The sequence below is a fragment of the Papio anubis genome, chromosome 8 (genome assembly GCF_008728515.1).
Source record: "Papio anubis isolate 15944 chromosome 8, Panubis1.0, whole genome shotgun sequence".
Lineage (NCBI taxonomy): Eukaryota > Metazoa > Chordata > Mammalia > Primates > Cercopithecidae > Papio > Papio anubis.
This window is the reverse complement of record NC_044983.1, coordinates 15,885,969-15,908,351: the sequence shown is the minus strand read 5'-3', so window position 1 is coordinate 15,908,351 and position 22,383 is coordinate 15,885,969. Positions and strand designations below refer to the sequence as shown.

At 42.9% G+C, this 22,383-nt stretch overlaps 1 protein-coding gene across 8 annotated transcripts in view; it reads left to right on the top strand.

Moving 5' to 3' along the window:
- Positions 1–4,881: 4,881 nt before the first annotated feature.
- MTUS1 (microtubule associated scaffold protein 1) overlaps positions 4,882–22,383 on the top strand; it is a 161,169-nt gene continuing 143,667 nt past the window's right edge. For 5 of the 8 annotated variants that reach the window (XR_650422.4, XM_009212581.4, XM_009212582.4 and 2 more), the window contains exon 1: positions 5,241–5,404. The gene's annotated coding sequence lies outside the window, so the exon portion shown is untranslated. Of the gene's footprint in view, positions 4,996–5,240; positions 5,405–5,445; positions 5,854–22,383 lie in introns of those variants that run through there. The other 3 variants (XM_003902469.5, XM_003902468.5, XM_017961795.3) reach the window with 2 other exon arrangements.

Genomic DNA, 22,383 nt, shown 5'->3' with positions numbered 1-22,383 from the left:
AAATTCCAGCATTCAGGGACTTTGCCAGAGATTACCGCAACTTCTTACAATGCTTCAGCACCTATCTAATGAGTGCTCACAAGAAAATTTCTGGAATGTTGTATAAAGCAACTGTGTTTACCTCTGCACCAAGGGATTTGTGGAGATGTTCACGTTTTACTGGGAACATATTTGACTTTCAGAAGTTTATCCGAAGAAGCTGCTGTCTTTCCACACTTCTATTTACAGCCAATCCTTGATCTCATTATGCTGTTTTAAGACTGGTCCCTGTCTGGGTGAGTAACTTCCTCAAGTTGAGTTTTATTACAATGCTTTTGTTTTTTTGGCCAGGCACAGTGTGGCTCACGCCTGTAATCCCAGCACTTTGGGAGGCGAAGTCTGGAGAACTGCTTGAGCCCAGGAGTTCAAGACCAGGACAGGCAACATAGTGAGACCCCGTCTCTATTTAAAAAAAAAAAAAAAAAAAAAAGGAAGAAAAAAACTTCTAGTTTTGTTCACAGTCACCATGAAAAATAGCCATATGAAGTTCCTTATGGTATTTTAATAGTATACTGTCATTTTCCATTTTGTAGTCTTGAATTGAAAATGAGCGACAAAAATTTTTCTTAAAATTCAGTGCTAGGAAAAGCTTTTCTTTGAGAAACTATCAGCCTCTTTTGAAAATGACAGTAAGTGGTTAGCAAGCTCAGTGTTTTAATTTGTTGCTCAATACTATGTTTACTGTTACCTGTGTGCTTTTCCGGGAATCCCATTTTACACTAAAAATACTTACACTTTGAAGTATTTATTTTTAAAATGTACTGTTCCTGTCTTTTCAAGACGTTCAACTCCCTTCTCAATGAGGTGGTGGTATAAGGAAACATAAATAACAAGAAAAGGGACCTGGATTGGGAACAAAGGCTCCAGGGACTCCAGTGGAGTTCCCCTTGAGAATTAAGGCCTGGAATACTTTTTTCATTTCTGATTGAATGCAACTTTGGGAAAGTTAGCTGGAAGCTCGACCCTAGGGAGATGTCACTGCTAATAAAATTGTAAGGAATTTGCTAATTCATCGTTTTCACCACACTTGTGTTAGAGCTTTATGTACCAAAGTTGTCTTTTTTAGACGAACTAGAGAAGAAATAGGGTCGAAAGCATCTATTGAACTTTTTTTTTTTTTTTTTTTTGAGACAGAGTTTCGCTCTTGTTGCCCAGGCTGGAGTGCAATGGTGAGATCTTGGCTCACTGCAACCTCCGCCTCCTAGGTTCAAGTGATTCTCCCGCCTCAGTCTCCCCAGTAGCTGGGATTACAGGCATGCGCCACCACGCCCAGCTAATTTTTGTATTTTCAGTAGAGACGGGGTTTTTCCACGTTAGTCAGGCTGCTCTTGAACTTTCAACCTCAGGTGATCTGCCTGCCTCGGCCTCCCGAAGTGCTGGAATTACAGATGTGAGCCACCATGCCTGGCCAATCATTTATTTTATCTATAAGTGAAATTCGTTCACAGAGAAACTTTCGTCATTCCTAATGGCAAAACTTCATGTGGGAAAATATTTTAAAATATTAGAATGGGTTCTGTTATTTATATGGCTCGAAATCCAAAAAAAGTACAAAACTGTGTTTACTAACAAGTTTCTCTTCAAATGCTGCCCTTTATCCAACTCCCATCTCAAGACACAACTAATACTATCTGCTTCTGGTATATCTCTTCAGATATTTTAAGGGTTTTTGTTTTGTTTTCTTTTGACACAGGGTGTTGCTCTGTCACCAGATTGCAATGCAGTGGCACAATCATGGCTCATGGCACCCTCAACCTCTTGGACTCAAGCCATCCTCCCACCTCAGCCTCCAGAGTAGCTGGGACTACAGGCACATGCCACCATGCCCAGCTAATTTTTGTATTTTTTATAGACAGGGTCTAAGTTGTCCAGGCTGGTCTCAAACTCTTGTGCTCAAGTGATCGTCCCCCTTAGACTTCCCAAAAAGCTGAGATTAAAGGTGCAAGCTACCATGCCTGGAAGCTTATGCTTATTTCATGCTTATACAAACATATCTATATAAGTATCCATACACGGGTGTATCATTGCCTCCTTTTTAGTAGAAATTGTAGCATACTATTAGGTAATTGTTTTGTGTTAAAAAATGCACATGATATATATTGAAGATCATCTCATAATAGTACAAAGAGCTTTCTCATTCTTTTTAAAAGCTTTCATAGGATTTCATTTTATGCCTGTATCATGATTTACCAGTCCTTTACTAAAGAATATTTGTATTTAAAAAAATATTTTATTATAAACAACGCTGAAATAAACAAGGTTGTAGATACATACCATTTCTCATGTGCGTTGTAAGATAAACTCTTTTTTTTTTTTGAGACAGAGTCGCGCTGTGTTGCCCACGCTGGAGTGCAGTGTCACAATCTCGGCTCACTGCAAACTCCGCTTCCTAGGTTCAAGTGATTCTCCTGCCTCGGCCTCCCAAGTAGCTGGGATTACAGGCGCCTGCTGTCGTGCTGGGCTAATTTTTGTACTTTTAGTTGAGATGGGGTTTCACCATGTTGGCCAGGCTGGTCTCGAACTCCTGACCTCAGGTGATCTGCCCGCCTCGGCCTCCCAAAGGGCTGGGATTGCAGGTGTGAGTCACCGTGCTACCATGCAGGGCCAAGATGAACTCTTACATGTTTATTTGCAATATTGTTAGGTATCCTGACCTAACCCCTATGGACGTCATTATAATTTACATTAATATTTTCATTGTGACTGCTTGTCTATATGTTTACTAACACTGTAGTTATCAAACTTTCTAATCTTTGACAATCTGATAAGTGAAAAAATGGTTTCTCAATATAGTTTTAATTTGCATTTTCTCATGGAGGGAAAAAAATTGAGTTTTTTTTTTTTTTAGGATAAAGGGCCACAAAGTTATGTGAGTTATTATTTTATCCTTAATATTGTTCCTGGAGTCTGTAGCAGGTCAGCATCAGAGTTCAGAGATCAGGAATATGGCAACATGCCCAGAACCAAGATGAAAAGAAAAGCCAATAGGCCCCATTTCATGAATATTTGCCTTGAGGAGTCCCTGAAGATGTCCCTAGAAGTTAACTTCTGTTTTTACGTGGAGACAATTAGAAGTTAAGTTTCAGATTCCCCAGTGCCTGCAAAAGTGGCTCTAATTACTTAGCAGAGGATAGTCTTTTTCCCCCTTCAAACCATCTGATACAAAAATGAAGTAAAACTGGTTCTATATTTATAGATATAACTAAGCCACACAATAGGATTGTGGGGTTTAGACCAAATCATCTAGGTCACATCAGGGTTACAAAGATTAAATGATATGTTTAACACGAGAAGTATTCTGCTTAGGGATGGAGGCTTGCTGCTAATTAGCCTAATTGCCTCGTGACTTGCAGAAACTATGTCAGCGTTTTGTTTTGTTTCTGTGTGCTTTTTCATAGGGAGAATCATCTGGTGGTGTTTAATACTATATTTATTTAAAATTAATCACATGCCTTTCCTAACAACAGGGATCATGTTAGTTGCATCTATCTTTTTTTTTTTTTTTTTTTTTTGAGACGGAGTCTCGCTCTGTTGCCCAGGCTGGAGTGCAGTGGTGCAATCTCGGCTCACTGCAAGCTCCGCGTCCCGGGTTCACGCCATTCTCCTGCCTCAGCCTCCCGAGTAGCTGGGACTACAGGCGCCCACCACCACGCCCGGCTAATTTTTTTGTATTTTTAGTAGAGACGGGGTTTCACCGTGGTCTCGATCTCCTGACCTCGTGATCCACCCGCCTCGGCCTCCCAAAGTGCTGGGATTACAGGCAGTTGCATCTATCTTTACAACAGGGATTTCAAAAGCAAGTGAGAAGCGTCGTTATGTAATGGAATTAAAGAAGGAGATTAGGAGTTAGGCTTGCTGGGTTTGCACTTGCCCTCACTGGCTGTGTGACCTTACGCTAGTCACTTGACCTTTCTGAGCTTCAATTCCTCATTAGAATAATGGAGATAATCTGACCTTTATACCCCTGGGTTTTGTAGTCAGGAAAGAATGGATCATTGTACATGTGAAAAGGCTTTACAACTATCAACGGCAAGACATCTGTCAGTTATTCTAATATTCATGGTATAGAAAACTGTGAAATACAGCGTCCTTAGGTTTATTCTCCAAAAACGTTCACTTCTCTTTAAAAGCTTTTAGCAAACCACAATCCAGGTAACTAAGAAGAAATATTAAAAATTTGTTCTCAGGTTGTCTGACATTTCATGGTTCAGTAACGTTACATCTCTCACAGGCAGAATAGCATCTTCGGACAAGTTTTCTATTAAAAATATGTTTTATAGAAGAAAATATTTCACGGGTCTAAAAGACAGCTGTGGATGAAATTCGCTCAGTTTAGCAAAGAGCGAGGACTATGTTTGTGTTTAGAGAAAAGTGGGTCGGGCCTAGTTTCTCTCCCTGGGGTTCTAGACTTCTTTCCACGTTGTATCTGAAGCTCTAACAGCTGGGAAGCTCCTTTCTTTAACCTTTATTACACACCTGCTAGTAAACTTGCTAGAAGCATGAAGATAATACAGACTGCGAATCACCCCTTCTAAGACACAATCACGACTCCTTCCTTGCAAGTCTCCGCCCTAATAATTCTGCAACCGTCCCACCTTCTATCCGCCCCGCGGTGCGAGGCCCCTCGGCCTGCAGGTGGCCAGAGGGAAGCAGGAGGCAGATCCCCCCACCTACCCCGGCCCGGCCTGGGCCCCAGCGCTGGGTGCGGCGGAGCCCTGGGCTCCTGCGGGGACGACTGTGGTCCCGGGACGCGCCGTGCAGCCAGGTGCGCAGGCGGCAGTGGCAGCCGCGGCGCCCCGAGTTGCACGTGGCAACAGGTGCAGCGCTGTCCCGGCCTGGCGCCGCGGGGCGTGGGGCGCGTCCGCACTTAGCCCGGGAGCGCGCGGAGGGTCGGGACTGGGACCCGGGAGCGCGAGCGGAGGGCTGGAGCGGCCGAGCGGAGGCCAGCGCCCCAAGGTACGGCCTCGCACGTCATTCAGGTTCCCGGGACGGCCGCTCCCTGGGGCGGCGGCTGGCCTTGGTCTCCCGCCGCGAGCCGCTGGAGGGGAGCCTTCGGAGGGAGCCGCCGCGGGTTGGGGCGGGAGGCCCGAGTTCGGCTATTTACAAGTTTCCCGAACTCTCCGCCCTGTTCCACCCCCTGGCGGCCCCGGAGGCGGGGAGGCGGGGAGGCGGGGAGGCCGGGGCTCCGAGTCCCTCCTGGTAGCCGCCGCAGGGCTGGGGTGGTGTCGCGCCGCGCGCCCCCAGGTGCAGACGCCGCCCCCGAGACCTCTGGGGCGGGTCCGCGGCGACCCCGCCAGGGGTCCAAAGGGCGCCCGCGTTCCCCGCCGCTGCGTCTCTGCTCCCGGAGCGCTTGAAGGAGCTGCGGGTAAGTGCGGGCTGGGGACTGTTCCCGCTGCCCCGCGGCCGGGGTGGAGAGGGGACCGGTCCCCGGGGAGGGGAGGGGAGGGGAGGGGGCGTTCCGGGAGCTTGGGGGCTGAAGCTGGGGCGGGGAGGGGGGAAAGGGGTGGCAGCGCCGGCGGAGCGGAGGCGGGTCTCACGTGGGCCAGCGCGGAGCCTGCGGAAGGGACGGATGCGGATCTCGTTGCTGTCACCTTGAAAGTGACCGAGGAGCTTGACAGTGGACTCCTTACGCCGCCCACCCGGGCCCGGCGGTCCCAGCCTTCTCGCTGGGTCCCTTCTCAGCGGAAGCAAGCGGGGCCTAGAAAGCGGGTGGAATGGGGTTGCTGCAGGTCCCAAGACCCCTCGCCGCGCCTCGCTACTTTCTGCAGCTCATTTGCACTTTTCACGCTCTAGAAAAATCCACTCTTAATTAAGGTGACCTTATTGACTACTCTGTAGTACTTAGTAGACTTAGGTGTTTACTGACGAACCTTTTTCTTTTTTGGAGACGTACTCCTTTCTACCAAATTGTTGATTTTGACTTAGAGTGATTTGGGCCTAGGAAGGAAGAGGTTAATTCTTCATTTAGCCTGCGTAGTTACACATACTCTGTTAAAGACTGTTTATTTGAAATAGTGTTCTAAGGAAATCCAATGTGTTTTGTTTGTTTCAATGAAACCAAAGTCTTAGGCAAAACGGTGGGTGAAAGCTTTCAAGTTTTACCAGGTGCAGGTGATTGGAAGCCAATCATCACTAAATCACAGCACTGGGGCTGGAGGGTGGGGGGGGGGGTTACGAGTGGATTTCAGGAGGAAGGGAGGGAATGCAGGAGGGGAGGGGATTAAAAAAGAGAGTCATTGCTTCCTGGGAAACAGTGACCTCTTTAAGGAGGCTATATAGAAGATAACAGTGCATGGATAACTTAAAAAAAATTGCATAAACATACTTGCAATTCTGTAGACAAATTTCTTTTTCAGAGATGATTAGGGCAGGAAATGGACAATTTAAATTAAAAGGATGATGTCGTGTTAGTACAGTGCTTTACAGTGTAGAAAGTGCTGTTACAGATTTTTTCTTCTTAGGCAGTATATTCCATTAAGAAAGCTATACAAAGAAAACATTAGAACTACATGCTTATCCTTAAAACCAAAACTAAAATCCTTAGAAGTGGAATTTAGTTTAAAGTAATATGTAGTTATTTATGTAGCTTGCACCAACTTTTTTCACCTATTCTTTTTAAAATCAGGTTTATGAAGAGAAAATAGTTCTTGGTAGATCTGCTTGGTAGAGAATCATGCTTGGAACAAAACCTTTTAATTATATGTCAATAAGTCAAGGTTACATTTTGGAGTATAATAGGGTTATAAAATTCTAGATAAATATCTTATGATTTTTGGAAACTAACCTGCAGTTATTAGACTCAAGCATTTAAAAAGCCTGTTACTTAATAGCTCTGGTCTGTTAACCCTGTTTGTTTTGATTTCAAAAGTAATCCATGCTTGCTGTATAAAAATAGGTAGATTGAGAAAAGTGAGTTAAGCAATTTCATCAAAGATAATCACAGTTAATATTTCAGAAAATACTTGTTAATATATAGAAAATATTTTTCTACAGTTATATAGTTTACCTAAATATCCTATTGCATGCTAGGTTTTTTGCTGCTTAATATATCATGAAAAATTTTCCATATCATTAAATCTTCAAAAATCTTAGTGGTTACTTAATATTACATTACATAGATGTATCAAACTGTTTTTCATTTATTTCCACTTACTATTACTAAATATACTTTTGCAACAAATACCTTCTCAAAACTTTATGTGCAAAGTTAATATCCTTAGAGCCTTTGAAATACAGTTGTTAGTTGGAAGATCTCATACATATTGATCACTTGCTTTCCAAAAAATGTTTCACCAAATTATGTTCCCACCAGCACTCTGAGAATACTGGTGTTACCATATTCTTGTCATTATGGAGAATCATCCTTAAAAGGAAAAAAAAAAAAAAATCTTACCAGTTTTATAGGTGAACAGTGCTTTCTCTATATTTGAACTTTGTTTGATTACAGATGATTTGAACACCAAAGAAATCTAGTTGTTTTCCATTTTGAAATTTAACATAGTGCCAGATTTTTCTCCTGGGATATTAGTTTTTTTCCATTAACTCATAAGAACCTTTTATGGATTGATAGTAAATCTTTGCCATTCATATTGCAGATACTTTTCCCTTTTTATCTTTGCTTTATATATTTACAGTGTTTTTGACATACACAAGTTTCTTTAATGTTGATAAATGTGTTGACTTTCTCAAAACAGAATTTTTAACACTTCTAAATCTTAGCTTCAGAACTATGTGTGACTGGTTTTAAAAAAAATTTAAAGATTTTTAAAAAAATTTCCAGCCGGGTGCGGTGGCTTACACCTCTAATCCCAGCACTTTGGGAGGCCGAGGCGGGTGGATCACAAGGTCAGGGGTTCGAGATCAGCCTGGGCAACATGGTGAAACCCCGTCTCTACTAAAGATAGAAAAATTTAACTGGGTGTGGTGGTGTGCACCTGTAATCTCAGCTACTTGGGAGGCTGAGGCAGGAGAATTGCTTGAACCTGGGAGGCGGAGGGTGCAGTGAGCCAAAATCAGTCCAGTGCACTCCAGCCTGGGTGACAGGTCAAAACTCCGTCTCAAAAAAAAAAAAATTTCCCTAAATTCTGAATTAGAATCTTTTGAAATTCATTACAAGAACTTCGATATCTTGGAGTAGAGACTGTTGCAAAACTAATTGCATTTGTTGATGAGAAACCATTGGGCTTGGTGTATACTATTAGGAACAGCATCCTTTGAAATCAGAGCAGAAAGTTTTAAATTCCAAAGATTGAATGTTTTCAGATCTGTTATTCTGTGATTATACGAAGTAGGCTCACACTCCATTTATTTTCAGTAATCTATTTGTAGTATCATTTTGCCAGATTCTTCTTTTTATAGTCATTATTATGGTTTCATACGGACTTGTTGATGATGAGTCTTGTGTTGATGTCCAGACAAATGTCCTGTATGTGTAATTAAAAATTTTCCTGGATTAATTTCCAATACTGCTACTCAGCAAACTATTTATTTGAGGGGGGGGGAAACACAACTTCCTGATTTCTCAAAGTTGAGTTCTTTCTCTGTGTCGTGAAAGCTTAAATACACCCTGAAAGGCCTCACTGAAAGAAGTGTGTTCTCCGTCAGAGCCTGAGTCCCTTTTATTCCCCAAGCTTACAGCATAAGAGTAAGCAATAGGACCGTATGTGAGCCATAAGGATGAAATTGGAGTTCAGCGTCTGTGTGCTTAGGGGCACTTAAAAATGGCCTCAGACTTTCTCTGGAGGAAGGCAGGCCCCGGAGGGAGGCGACCACTTAGCAGCGGGGTACAGTGGTGACTGTGGCCTCTTGAGAAGGAGGATGAGTGATCCCACCCCGCAGGAAATGAAGGACTAGATGGGATGGTATGAACTCAGCTAGCTTGAAATCTGGCCCCAAAAAGCCTACTCTGACCAGGAAGTCTCTATACCTGGTTTAGGATGGTCCAGTATAACCAGGAGTTGAGTTTGACTTGTAATATCTTCTTTTTTTTTTTTTGGCGGGGGGAGGGAGTCTCACTCTGTCCCCCAGGCTGGAGTGCAGTGGCCGGATCTCAGCTCACTGCAAGCTCCGCCTCCCGGGTTTATGCCACTCTCCTGCCTCAGCCTCCCAAGTAGCTGGGACTACAGGCGCCCGCCATCTCGCCCAGCTAGCTTTTTGTATTTTTTTTTTAGTAGAGATGGGGTTTCACCATGTTAGCCAGGATGGTCTCGATCTCCTGACCTCGTGATCCGCCCGTCTTATTTTATTTTATTATTTTATTTTATTTCATTTTATTTTATTTTATTTTTTGAGACAGAATATTGCTCTGTCACCTAGACTGGAATACAATATGATCATAGCTTACTGCAGCCTTCACATCCCAGGCTCAAGTGATCCTCCCACCTCTGCCTCCTGAGCATCTGGGACTACAGGTATGTGCCATCATGCCTGGCTAATTTTTGTATTTTTTTGTAGAGACAAAATTTCGTCATGTTGCCCACGCTGGATTTGAATTGCTGGGCTCAAGCAAATCCTCCCACTTCAGCCTCCCGTAGTGCTAGGATTATAGGCATGAGCCACTGCCCCCAACCTAAAAATTTCTTTTCTTTTTTTTTTTTTTAATTGAGATGGAGTCTCACTCTGTCACCCAGGTTGGAGTGCAGTGGTGTGATCTCGGCTCACTGCAACCCCCACCTCCCAGGTTCAAGCGATTCTCCTGCCTCAGCCTCCTGAGTAGCTGGGATTACATGTGTGCGCCACCATGCCTGGCTAATTTTTGTATTTTTAGTAGAGACAGAGTTTCACCATGTTGGCCAAGCTGGTCTCGAACTCCTGACCTCAGGTGATTGCCTACCTCAGCCTCCCAAAGTGCTGGGATTACGAGTGTAAGCCACTGTGTCCGGCCTAAAAGTCTGGCCTCAAAATTTATTTCTAAACCAAGTTCTGTAGATGATTGCCCTGATGATGGTTATTTATTTATTTTCTTAGAGAAAATCCCTCAGTAATCTTTGAAATTACTCTTGGATCTGGGGCAGTTTTCCATGATGACATTAATGCATGACTTTTTCATGTTCACTCGGTCTTAGATGGTAAAAAAGACTTCCATTTTGGAGATGACAAATTTGGGGGCTCTTTGCCATGTGGATACACAGGATAAAACTTCATTTTCATACACTATAAGCAGATTGGCAACTGGTGATTGCCCTGATATATAAATGTTGCACAATCAAGGAAGAAAGGGTGGGTTTTCTGAACAAATTTAGAGTGTAAACAAGGTCGAACTTGGAAGTGCTTCCCTTAAGTAAATAGCTTTCAAGTACTTCAGAAGTACGTATTTGCATATAAATCTTGATTACAAAATAACTTGGTTCATTAAAGCTTAGACTTCAAGCTGTATATTGTAATAAAATTGTATTTATTCAAAGGTAAACTGCATTTAAATCTTGCTAGCAGGCCCCTGTCTAAATTAAGAATGTTCTTGTCTGCACACTAGTTGCATTTTTTCATTCTAACCTAGAAACTTTAATTTTGAAATTGTAAAATTAAGTAAAGATAATCTTAAGGTCACTTCAAGTTTCTCGTGAGGAAACATGTTTACTTTTGGAGTGGCGTTGATTAGAATCTTTTTGAGCAGTGAAAGAAGATGAAGTACAGGTCCTGAGTTTCTCGGACTAGCTGGGAAGGGCAAAGGGTTGCAAGGAGGCCGCACCTCCTGGGAGCGGAGTTTGCCCTGAAATTGCACTGATTTCACATTTCAGTGAGGTTGTGTGGAGTGGAAAGGGAGGCCTGACAAGCTCGTAGATTTTCCTTAGACTTTAAGCTCCATACTGAAGAGTATGTTCATTTATTTTAAAATGAACTACATTTAAGCCTTGCTAGCAGACCCATATCTAAATTAAGTATATTCTCGGGGCTGGGCACGGTGGCTCATGCCTGTAATCCCAGCACTTTGGGAGGCCAAGCTGGGCGGATCACTTGAGGTCAGGAGTTCTAGACTACCCTAGCCAACATGACGAAACCCCATCTTTACTACTAATACAAAAAATTAGCTGGATGTGGTCGCAGGTGCCTGTAATCCCAGCCACTGGGGAGGCCAAGGCAGGAGAATTGCTTGAACCCAGGAGGCGGAGGTTGCAGTGAGCCGAAATCACACCACTGCCTTCCAGCCTGGCCAACAGAGTGAGACCCTCTCAAAAAAAAAAAAAAAATGTTCTTGGGCCTGGCTCAGTACCTCACACTTCTAATCCCAGCAATTTGGGAGGCCAAGAGAAGTGGATCACCTGAGGTCAGGAGTTTGAGACCAGCTTGGCTAACGTGGTGAAACCCCATCTCTATTAAAAATACAAAAGTAGCCGGTATGGTGGCGGGCACGCGTATATCCCAGCTACGTGGGAGACTGAGGCAGGAGAATCACTTGAGCCAGGGAGGCTGAGGTTGCAGTGAGCCGAGATCACACCACTGCCCTCCAGCCTGGGTGACAGAGTGAGACTCTGTCTAAAAAGAAAAAAGAGTATTCTTTTATACACATTAGTTACATGAATAAAAGTAAGAAAAACCACACATTTTACCCTGATTCTAACCTAGAAGTTTTATTGGTAGGATACAGTGTGAACACAGCTAAAGGGAAGAACAGACTAGGAACAGATCAGTCTTTCAGGTAAGACGTATTGGAAGAGGTTTTTAAACCATTAAATGACCTTATTCTTTTAAATGCAGAAATGTGTACCTTATAAGTAAATTGTATCTTAAGCTTCATGCAGAAGAAAATTAGTATTTAAATTTGAGGACTAATCAAATATAATTATTCTGATCTTCTGTTAACTAAAACATTGAAGGAGATTTTGTGTCCTAAAACGACATTGAGAAGGGAATCTTGAGAAAGACTCATACTTATCAGAAGAGTAGGAAGAAGAGGCATAACATACATTCTTGTGTAAATAATGTTTGTGACAGTGTTCATTAAGTCTTGACTGTTGGATAGTTAGCTTATCTTTTGTGCTTTTTGTACATGGGAAACATGGTAATATTTAACTCAAGCATTATTTACACTCTACCAATCTGGATGAAAAGAATCAATATTTCTTCACCTTATTTCAGATAAGCAGTTCATGTGAGGTGTTCAGCAGTGTTCAATGACAAATGAGAGATTTATTTTCCTTTATGTTCATTTTGTAGATTTTTGAATGATTGTTAGCAGTGAATGATATGAAGTTGAAACTGCATGCCCTCTTAAAACATAGTTCACTTGGCTAGCTTTATGGAACAAAAATAGAACCTAGCACAGATATGAGCAGTTTCTGAGATGACATTGAAACATAGACCTACCCCCCTTCCCGTGACCCCTGTGTCAAGGTGGTTGAGTCATATTTCCCAGAATTCTGATTAAGTCACCTTGCACTATTAAAATCTTATTTCTTGTTATACAGTAAACTGCTACACTGTAATGATTTCATTGATAGTCAAATGACAGAATTGAACCGTCTTTGCTTATTACTGTGACCCTAACCCAATAGGCTTTAACTGAAGTGAGGATTGCAGAAGTCCTTCTTGCCGGCGGTCAGGATCGGGTGGAGGGATATTGGAGAACGAGAAATGGATTTAAAAAGGCTGAGCCATGCCAGGACCTAGCTACCAAGAAAAATTCACTTGTTTTATTAGATCCCCAGTCTAGGCCCCACATACAGAACCAAGTCATTTATACATAGTGTATGGTTAGGCTTATATTTTCATGTCAAATGATAAAAAGCATGAGTAAAAATCCTTGCTGTTAGAATATTATATTTGATTTTCTTTTTTCTTTTATCTTTTTTTTTTTGACACGGACTTTTGCTCTTCTTGCCCAGGCTAGAGTGCAGTGGCACGATCTTGGCTCACTGCAGTCTCTGCTTTCTGGGTCAAGCGATTCTCCTGCCTCAGCCTCCTGAGTAGCTGGGGATACAGGCATGTGCCACCATGCCCGTCTAATTTTGTATTTTTAGCACAGACAAGGTTTCACCATGTTGGTCAGGCTGGTCTCGAACTCCTGACCTCAGGTAATCCACCCTCATTAGCCTCCCAAAGTGCTGGGACTACAGACGTGAGCCTCTGTGCCCGGTCTGTGTTTGGTTTTCATCAGCCTCAGCCATTTTTGAACACTTTCTATGGGCCAGACACTGAGGTAGAAGACAAAAAAAAGAATTTGACCTCTTTTCTTGGAGGAGTCAGAGAAACCCCAATCATTGTGAAAAGTACAGTTTTGGAAATGTTAGTAAGTATTCGTGTTGCTTTTCTCCCAGGTTGTTAACATTGGGCCCTGCATTGAAAATTCCACCTGCTGTCTTGACCAAAGTTTGGTCACATAGGCTCTGTTAACATTCTTGGTTGTATAAAACATCCTTATCCTTAATCATGCTTACCCTTTTCCTTCTCACCAAAAGGATTGAGAAGGAAAATACTTAGCACAGAACTCTTTGGCGTCTCTTAATTTCTCTCAGTGAGAATCTTTAGTTACGTTTTCCAGAATCTTTTTGCTACATCTTGTAAGCTTCTTAAGGATAGGGTCTAAATCTTCAGATGTCGGGTACATTTTTACTTTTATAATTATTTCTCCCAGATGTGGTCTGGAATAAATCATCTCGAGCTCTGACGGCACGGGAATTTGAAATTATTTTTTCAGATAGTCACAGCTACTGGAAGGTCTTTTAAACCACACGTATTAATTTCCTTACTGCTTTTCTCTGCCTTGCTCCTTGCCGTCTCCTCTTGCCCTCACCCCCTCATCCAGTGTTTCATACTTAGCAAGCAGAGGGAAGGTAGCTCACCCTCAGTCTTGTGTCCGACTGAAAGGCCATGGCTTTGGGAGCAGAGCATCAGAGCCGGAAGGTGCCAGGTTTCCTGTTCCTTGTGAGTTACTGTTTTATCATGAAGAGTCAGTTTCAGAACATCTGGCATACCTGTGTACTAATACGTGTATGTAATTGATTCCACTCCTGATTTATTACATTCTCTATTCGTGCAGACGATCACAAGTTGACAATTTCTCTTGACTAGGGACTTGGGCTGTTTTCTGTTTAGAGAAATTTGTATGTACAACTTAAAGAGGAATTCAGATAACTTTTCAGGCTAGGATTGTTCTTTCTCATTACATCTAATAAGATTTGTGTTTCAGAGTAGTTTTGCATTTATGTAAAACTTTTCAATAGTTCACTAGACTTGCTGGTTATTGAACTTGATTTAATGCTCTGAAGAAGTATTTTCTGTTTAATGTTAAAAAAATTGTTTTGCTTTCTGATTTTTTTTTTTTTTTGGAGACAGAGTCTTGCTCTGTCACAGGCTGGAGGGCAGTGGTGTAATCTCGGCTCACTGCAATCTCCGCCTCCCGGGTTTAAGCGATTCTCATGCTACAGCCTTTTGAGTACCTGGGACTACAGGTGTGTGCCACTATGCCCGGACGATTTTTGTATTTTTGGTAGAGACAGGATTTCCCCATGTTGGCCAGGCTGGTGGCGATCTCCTGGCCTCAAGCAATCTGCCCACCTCAGCCTCCCAAAGTGCTGGGATTACAGGCGTGAGCCTCCGTGCCCAGCCTTGTGATGTTGCTTTATAGTGTTTTTAATGGCACCTATACAGAGGGGTTTACTTACTCTTAATTTGAATTTGAAAGAGTAGGGTCAGTCAATGAAAAAGGGGATAAGAAAAATCCTACATTTCTGTTTCTATGAGGAAACCTAAACCATTTTATATTGCAGGTAAGACTATTTTGTTGGAAAGTGCTGGTTATAGCTTATTAAGCTGAACATTTAAAAATGTATAACCTTCTAGATATATAATCAAATGAAAATGATTTTCTCCTTATATAGTATCAGTTGTTTTGATCTTGAATGAGTAGCCTTCCATCCTTCAGTGCTAGGGACTGCTTTTCTTCTCTCCTTCCTCCTGTTTTTATTGAATTTGGAATAATAAATAGAGATATTTTACCATTTAGCTAGATTTTGCCCACCATGACATCCATTATGATACCCTGGGGACATACTTTATTATAGCATTGGAAAAGTGTTATGGGTATCAAGAACGTTTGGTGCAATAATGTCATAGAGAGTGCACAGACTTAACAGGCAAAATTGGGTTCATGTCTGAGATTTTCCTATTAACCATGTGACCTTGGGTGAAATTTCATTACCTTTGCTCCCTAGTTGGCTCATCAGGACACTTGGAGGTAGGGGTGGTAGTACCTTGTCTCCTGGGGTTATTCTGATACAGGTGCCAGGTATATAGAAGATGATGAGTTGGTGCTAATAACCATCCTTTGTGTCTAGTTTTAAATCTTTTGATTCATAGATAGGTGTTTCATTTAGTTTCTGCAGCTTAGCCTTGGTGGAGGTGTTGCTTGGATCTGCTGGTGCTGTCTGTTGGGAGTTAAATTCTAGGCTCAGGAGGCTGATAACTTTCCTTCTTCCTTAGGAAGAATGAATTTGTACCAAACATTGGAGATTGTTTATTCTCAGACTCCAGCTTTGTCACCTCTTGTTTTTCTTGGAAGTTTAAGTCTAGTGGGCTGCTGATACTCCATTTGAACTGTATTTTCAAAAAATTAAAGCAGATACTTTTATCTTTGGTAAAGTCTGTAAATTATGTTGCCCATTTGTTATCAGTCAGCACAGTCAAAAAACGAGTGAGTCATCACTTTGAACTTATCTTGCACTTGTGGATATTACAGTACTAACATTCCCTGTTCCAATTTTTCACCTGTAACATAGTCCAGAGTATTTGTATTTTAGAGTTTCAGTTGTAAAATGTTACTATTAATATACAGTATTTAAATATAAAAGCAATTCTGTATTTTCATCTTTTAAGCATAGTGAAAAATTAATTCCCTATGTTTGTAGCAAGCACATTCTAAATATGATATTAAGAACTGATCACAATGGCCCTGTGGTTGGGCAGAGCACGTCATGAGTGCTCTCTTTTATACTGAAGGAGAGTGGGGACCACAACTATTTGGATAAATGTTTTATCTTATGGAGAGTAAGTTATGGAACTGAGGCTGGACTTGTACCAGTCCATTTTCCACGCCCAATATGATATTGTTATTTGACTAGTTTTAATGCGAGTGGAAGTAATAGGTTTCTGTTGCCAGGTTTTTCTATACATTGGTGCTGAAATGGGATAAAAGTCATGCAGCAGTTCCCCCCACCCCGCCAATAGTTTGCTCTGTCACCCAGGTTGGAGTGCAGTGGTGCGATCTGGCTCACTACAACCTCCACCTCCGGATTCAAGCAGTTCTCCTGCCTCAGCCTCCTGGGTAGCTGGGATTACAGGTGCCTGCCACCATGCCCGGCTAATTTTTGTATTTTTAGTAGAGATGGGGTTTCACCATGTAGGCCACGCTGGTCTCGAACTCCTGACCTCAAGTGATCCACCTGCCTTGGCCTCCCAAAGTGCTAGGATTACAGGAGTGAGCCACCGTGCCGGGCCAAGCCATGCAGTAGTTTTGATATGTAAAATTTCAAATGGCATAGCTGAGAATTACGGTTTATTTTCCCATTTTCTCATCACAGAACATAAAACCAAATGTTAAATGTTGTAAACCATTAAGATTAGTAGCACAAGTGACAAATTGACAGAGATCATTACAATCATGTATTCCACTTACATAGGACTTTATAGCTTTCAGATTGCCTTTTTCAATAAGTCCTAATAGAACTCTGTAGAAACAATCATTTGAATGTTTAGATTTTTTTGTATCTCATCTTATAGATTAGCAGTCTGAAGTCTTATATGCTGGATAGAAACTAATATTTTTTTTCCTGAAACTTTTTTTTTTTGAGACGGAGTCTTGCTCTGTCACCCAGGCTGGAGTGCAATGGCGCGATCTCGGCTCACTGCACCCTCCACCTCCTGGGTTCAAGCAGTCCTCCTACCTCAGCCTACCAAGTAGCTGGGACTATAGGCATGTGCCGTCATGTCTGGCTAATTTTTTGTATTATTAGTAGAGGCAGGGTTTCACCGTGTTAGCCAGGATGACCTTGATTTCCTGATCTTGTGATGATTCACCTGCCTCGACCTCCCAAAGTGCTGGGATTACAGGTGTGAGTCACCGTGTCCAGTGGAAACTTTTTTTAAAAGTAGAAATCTTGAATTCTGTTTCCTTATTGTAAGCGACAGAGAGGCAGGTAATTAGTGGCGGAAATGGAGGTAATCCCAGATGGAAATGGAAGTAGGAGGTGAGGCCAGTGTCAGAACTAGGAAGGGATGAATGCCCTCACAAAACCACAGTTTCGGCTGAATATCAGTCAAGATTTTTAGCCCTAAAAGTCATCAGTTCTCTATTTCCAAATTGTCTTCTAAGGAGTATATAGGGTTGGGACTGTACAAGTAGGCCCCGTTTGGAGGTTGGCTCTCCTTGGGCTGCTGCTGTGAGTTACATGTGTATATACAGTCACCTTCTGTTAAAGAACTCTTACTGGCCAGCAGAAAGCCTAACATAGGTAATCATTTTCAAGAAAAGAGTGCAGGAAGTCGATGTTTAATAAAGGTTGGGAGGTATAAGGTGAAGTGCCAACTTGCGTAACTGCGCACACATAAAGACATTTTCCATTTGGTGTTGGCATGATTCAAATGGAAAATTATTTCCTTTTCACCAAGTGGACTTTGGAGGGGGATGACAAGTCTGAAGTTTCTAAACAAGGAAATGTTCATGGTCATTTAACACTTTGGGGTAAAGATTTTATATTTCAGCTGTAAACTCTGCCCTGCCCATGCGATCTACCCGCCACATACCTCAAACAACCTGTGCTACCTTTTAGGTATTAAAAAAAAACCTAACTGCATATAATTTAAAATCCAAAAGCAGCCAGGTGCAGTGGCTGACACCTGTAATCCCAGCACTTTGGGAGGCCTAGGCGGGTGGATCACCTGAGGTTGGGAGTTGAAGACCAGCCTGACGAACATGGAGAAACCCTGTCTCTACTAACAGTACAGAATTAGCGGGGCGTGGTGGCTCATTCCTGTAATCCTAGCTACTCAGGAGGCGCAGGCAGGAGAATTGCTTGAACCTGGGAGGCGGAGGTTGCAGTGAGCCAAGATCACGCCATTGCACTCCAGCCTGGGCAACAAGAGCGAAACTCTGTCTCAAAAAACAAACAAAACAGACAACTAAAAGCATGCACGGTCTGTACATCAAATCATTTCTTTAGGATAACTATACAATCCTTGAGAATGCCTTTGATAAGCTCTGGGTATAGATGGTGGTTTTAATTATTTACTTCTGTACAAACAGCTCATTGTGTAAAAGTAAATACTTTGGGCCCAGTACTATCCTGAAACTTACTGTTCTGCCTCTTGTTTACTGATTTTCATGAAAAAGGTTACTTTCTGATGGAATTTTGAAAATCATCTACAGTATGATGTGATATCTAAGAGAGCAAGGACTTTATTTTGTTTCTTCCTCTGGGAGGAGTATTTAGAATTGTGGTTTTAATTTTTGTTCAATACATTGTTGAAGGAATGTTGACTTAGATTGAGAAATATAGTTGAGAGTCTCAGAAGTCCGTTGGGTTAGGACTGCAGGCAGCTGGCACATGCTCCTTCCTGACCTGCTTTTCAAGGTAGTTGTTTAGTGTGTGGCTGTTGTACCCTACTGGGTTGTGGCCAGAGACCTACTTCAGTAGAAGGGTCTAGATGAGTATGTTCAGCATGTAACAGTAAAAGATGATATTCTGAGTAAAGAGACAAAAATGGTAACTAGTAGCTGTCGTTAACATTTAAGGGTTTCAGTTGGGTAGGAAGGATTAGTTGGCAAGCAGATTACAGAAAAAGAATGCGGAAAAAAATCTGTAGATTCCAATAAGAATTCATAAATATGTTTCAGAATGCACACTGCTGTTCACTACCACGTGATCTTTGAAACAGTTTTTGAGATAAAATTAAGTATCATGAAATGCAGTGCACCTGACTTGTGTGCAGTTATATGAGTTTTGACAAATACACATTGGTGTAACCATCACACCAATCAAGGTACAGAATGTGTCCATCACCCACACAGAAAGCCTTTTTTTTTTTTTTTTTGAGATGGAGTTTTGCTCTTGTTGCCCAGGCTGGAGTGCAGTGGCGCGATCTCGGCTCACTGCAACCTCCGCCTCCCGGGTTCAAGCCATTCTCCTGGCTCAGCCTCCTGAGTAGCTGGGATTACAGGCACCCGCCACCAAGCCCAGCTAATTTTTTGTATTCTTGTAGTGATGGGCTTTCACCATGTTGACCAGGCTGGTCTTGAACTCCTGACCTCAGGTGATCCCCCGCCTCGGCCTCCCAAAGTGCTGGGATTACAGGCGTGAGCCACCGCGCCCGGCTAGAAAGTCTTCTTGACTGGATGAATAAGCTATTGAGCTTTGGTTGTCAGAAAAGTGAGGATGATAATAAGGCTTGTTTTACAAGGTTCTTGACATAATAGTAGCAACGTGCAGTTGTGTGTTAGAAAGTCTCAAAAATTTTATGTAACTGTAAAACAGCCCAATGAGATAGATTGTTAAATCCGTTTTTATCCATGAGGAAAATGAGGCAAGAATGTTTTTAGCTTGTAACAGGTAACCCAGTTCCTGGTTCAGTTTGGGAGCTCCTTGATGAAAGTATGCTCCCCATGTCAGGTGGCTATAGGGTCCATATATAGGTCGATAGCTGTGCAGACCCAGCAGGTGTTTAGGTGATTTGATTATTGTGAGAAGGAGGGTGGAAATAGATCAAGAGTACACATTGGAGTAGAGTTTACGGTCCATTGCTGCTATGTATTAACTCTGTTTTGAGCAAGGTACTCACCTTCTGGAAAGATCAGGTTTAGCATCTCAAAGGAGGAGGGATGGGACTGTGAATGTGACTGTCATGTGACCTGTCTGTCCCATGGGACGGTCTACTGGGAGGACGACTGTGGGAACATTGTGGACTTTGAAGAGCTGTGCACTGATGTCATTATCTTTACCCATGGTGGAGGCTGTGGGCTATTCCTCATCCTGGCCTCACACACCGTGCTGGCCTGGAGTGGAGCAGTGGAATTGACAGGGTGTCGGGGAGTGGTGGCCCCTCTTTGTCAGTCCTTGGATGTGCCAAACACTGTGTTTACACAGCGCTTTCTCTCACCAGCCCTTCTGATGTCCAGAAGCTTCCAATCGCTTTTCAGCAATGAGGTCAGCCTCACTCTACAATGCTTGTCAAGTGTACTAGGAAAGAGTCTTTTTAAAAAAAATTCTACTTTTATTTTCTTTCTGAAATGTATAGCCATGATACAAAACAGTATGTGCTGGTTTGAGGTGGATGAGTTCGTAAGGGATTCGAAGAACTGATGTGCTGTGGCCTGAGCGAAATTCTTTTGTGATAAAGCTCTGCTCCTGCAGTCTGTTAAATGTTGGTTAACATAGCTCCTTAACTCTTAATAGTAAACGTGGAACCCAGCTCCTTCATACAGCTTGGGTGGGTCCACTTCTTCCAGCGCCAGCCAGTCTCTCAACTACAGAAGCAGATGGGACACTTACACATTGTGACCCCAAATGGAACTTTATTTCTTTATAACCCAACTGCCCCCCACATCCTCATTTCCCCTCACTTGTAGGAAACATATAATGTGGCAACCTGAAGATAACTCATTGTTTTTTGGTTTCAAACAGTCGCTTGCAGATAAATATCCACTTGAGGATGTTAAGTGTGGTCAGTTCACACTTCCTATCTGAGACTCTTCTCTCCTCTGAAGGATGGATTTCCTCCTTCCTCAGCGGCATACCCACTTCTGAGATGGTGCCTGGGTCCTTGAAGAGCTTTTATGTGAGATGGTGCCTGGGTCCTGGAGGAGCTTTTAGCATGGGGTGAGGGCTGTCTGGTGCCAGGCACTGCCTTCCAGACCTCTCTGGCCTCAACGGAAGCAGCTCATCGGGGTTGGTCTTGGGGTGCCTCTGTCCCAGGCTCGTGTGTGTGTTGGTGAATGTGGGCTCTGATGTGGCTTCCATTGCAAGAAGGGTCAGAATAGACTGACCCTTCCTGGATGTGTTCTAGGCCGCCTTTTTCTTGTTTGTTTGTGTTTTCCAGAGATGGGGTCTCGCTCTGTCACCCAGGCTGGAGTGCATTGGCATGATGGTGGCTCACCGCAGCCTGTAACTCCTGGGCTCCAGTGATCCTCTGGCGTCAGCATCCTGAGTAGCTGGGGCTATGGGCATGTGCCCCCACGGCTGACTAATTTTTAAATCTTTTAGGGACAGGGTTGCACTGTGTTGCCCAGGCTGGTCTTAAACTGGGTTCAATAGATTATTTTGCCTTGGCCTCCCAAAGTGCTGGGATTACAGGCATGACCCACCGTACCTGGCCTCAGGCCTTTGCTGATCCATCAGCCCTCTCAGTACTTCCCTTGGTGTCTTTCTTTCTCTCCTGGTGTGTTGCTTTGATCTTTGCAGAGGTGAGAAACTGCCCTCCAGATCTCACCACTGCCTTTCTCATCTACATCAGAGGTTCCAAATGTGCATCTGTGACCCGGAGGTGCCTGGTGACAGAATGTTGACTTGGACATGGTGAGATGGAATAAAAATACAATGTACCAAGATTTTCATAAGGCTATATGTATATTACTTAAACTAAAGGAATGTTCTTTATGCTGCAGTTTTGTACCCCCTTCACTTTTTGTGTTAAAAAAATGTCCTTTTATAATGGGTTGGCAGTAGTACAAATTTTGTCTGAAGTGCCCTTCATGGCAAAATGAAAGCTGACATCCCCATGCTGTCTCTGCAGAGGTTTGGAGTGGGAATGTCCTGGGTCCATAAAATCTGAAAGGCAGAGAAGCGTTTCCCTGCCTATGCCTTCGTCTCAGCTCAAACTTTATCTTCTTCTGGAAGTGACACTTCACTGTTTTCTCCGTATCTGTAACAATGGAGCCTATTCTCTGGGTCCCTTTAGCCTCCAGTTGCTTCTATCTTTGCAGTTTCTGTAATTATTTCCTTGTCCGTGTTTGTCTTCCTGGCTGAACTGTAGGCTCTTTGGAGGCTCTTTGAAGGCTGGGACCATCTTATTGACCATTGTGTCCCCATCTCCTAGCAAAGAAGCTGGTGTGTGATAGAGGACATAGGAATGTTTGTTGCATGAATAAAAGTTCTTGTTATGGGTGGGGTGCAGAGGATCACACCTGTAATCCCAGCACTTTGGGAGGCCGAGGCAGGTGGATCACTTGAGGCCAGGAGTTCAAGACCAGCCTAGCCAACATGGTGAAACTCCATTTCTACAAAAAATACAAAAATTAGCCGGGCATGGTGGTGCACACTTACAATCCCAGCTACTCAGGCAGCCAAGGCCCGAGAATCTCTCGAAGCTGGGAGGCAGAGGTTGCAGTGAGCCAAGATTGCGCCACTGTACTCCAGCCTG